We start from the raw sequence: 1,860 nt of genomic DNA, 5'->3' as shown, positions 1-1,860 counted from the left end.
TCTCCATGGAAGAGAATTTGTTAAATCCCAGATGAGTGGAGTTAAATCAGTTCTCAGCCTAAGTCCTTAGGTCTTAATCCTGAGGATATTGTCCCATCATGGGGCTATTTCTCGCCTCTCTTTCATATAGAAGCACAATTTTCTTTGCACAGACACAGGAACAGCAAGATCTTTCGCTGTTCCTTGTGCAAAGTAGGGGGTCAAATTCCATGGAAACAATAGACGAGCAGGGGCCCTGGGCACATCCAGCCCTGGCAGTGAGATGTTCCCTCCCCTCTTTCTTTATGCTTCTGTTGTTATTTCATGGATTGTCTGGGATGGGGGAAAAGCTGAGTTCACTCCAGGTGGAGGGGAAAAGAACCCTGAAAATCTCAGGGCCTCAGAGAAAACTCAAGCCCTGCTAATGGGGTCATTGAGGTGCTGGGGATTTGAGCAGAAAAGGGACTGTCTGAACTGTCAAGGTGGGGAATGAGTAACAGTCTACAACTAGATCCACCTCATTAATTAACTATGGACACAGTCTAATCCTGCTGCAGACAGAAGGGAAACTGGACATGATTCTTTGCTGTGCAGCCATGGAAACAGTGACCCAATTGCACTGCAGTGAACGTGCTGGGGAAAGCTGGACTTTACAGGCAGGTGGAAATAGCAGATTCTGAAAACACCTGGAGCTTCCCACACCACTTCTGCCACCAGAGTCAGGTGTTGAGCTATTCACACTCCCATTACCTTCCATCAGGGGGTGGCAGCAGCGCCCATCCAATGCAGGGGAGAGGGCTGAGTGTATCTCTGTACCCTGAGTCCAGGGCACCCACTCTCTGCCCAACACACCGAATCTGGCCCTGCTGCAAAGTGACCCCTATGAACCAGCCGCCTCCAGGACAGCTTGATTGGCCCTCAGAACAGGGACTGTGTCCCCCATGCTGCTTTTAGGCCACTGGATGCTCTGGAAGGAGGAAGGCTCTGACTGTAACCCATAGCACACCCAGTCCCTCTGGAGATGTAGCTCAGTGGTAGAGCACATGCTTTGCATACATGAGGTCCTGAGTTCAATTCTCAGTATCTCCAGGCTCTTTCTTCACCCAACTGCTTTGCTCATGCCCAGAGGGGATGTGGCCCTGCATGAGTTTCAGTCCTGCTCAGTGAGGGGCAAGTGCCAATTGCAGGGAAGGTCTTTGGTGGGGGGTGTTCTGCTCCTAAGTCACCTTGATGCATTTAAGATTCCCATCTGCTGTGCTGCTTGGGATTATGGTAGATTGGAAGGGTGAATTCTCCAGTACTGGAGAGAAAGGTCCCATCTGCACAGACTGAGAGGCAAGGAAACAGAGAGGCAGTCAGTGCTGAGAGAGGCCTGTGATTTACAGGGAACACTGCCCTTTTGAGGCAAATGCAGCTTGCTTGGGATGGTGCTGATGATGGATAGAAAAAAGGCTGGAGTCAATGACAGATGAGACTGGAGAAGGGGGATGGCAGCCCCACAGAAGGTCCTGGGTGCTCAGATGCCCCAGTTATTGCACCCTGACCTGTCATAGAGAGAGAAAAGACACAGAGGGACCCAGCCCCCCTACAGTGATCCCATGGACAAGAACCTGGTTGGGAGTGGGGTGAAGATTCCCTCTGGGCAAAGGGGACCTGAAATCCCTCAGTGTCCTGGAATTTAAGCAATGGCAGCATCAACCCTGCACGGGTGTGGGCTGGTGCATCAGCAGGTTGGGCTGGACAGGGGCAGGAGGTTTGTGTAATTTTTGGTGGTGCCCAGAATGGGACCAAGTCCTGCCCCACTCCATCCCACCCCACCTCAGGGCCAGCTTTAGGCCGATTCGCCCAATTCCCCTGACTTGGGCCCCATGCCTAAGAGGG

At 52.1% G+C, this 1,860-nt stretch overlaps 1 non-coding gene across 1 annotated transcript; it reads left to right on the top strand.

Moving 5' to 3' along the window:
* The first annotated feature begins 996 nt into the window (after window positions 1-996).
* On the top strand, window positions 997-1,068 carry TRNAA-UGC (transfer RNA alanine (anticodon UGC)). The gene has a single exon. It is a non-coding gene; the product is annotated as a tRNA-Ala (tRNA).
* Window positions 1,069-1,860: the final 792 nt, after the last annotated feature.

This window comes from Chelonoidis abingdonii, unplaced genomic scaffold (genome assembly GCF_003597395.2).
Source record: "Chelonoidis abingdonii isolate Lonesome George unplaced genomic scaffold, CheloAbing_2.0 scaffold0431, whole genome shotgun sequence".
Lineage (NCBI taxonomy): Eukaryota > Metazoa > Chordata > Testudines > Testudinidae > Chelonoidis > Chelonoidis abingdonii.
The sequence above is the reverse complement of the archived record's forward strand: the minus strand, read 5'-3'. Positions and strand labels throughout refer to the sequence as shown.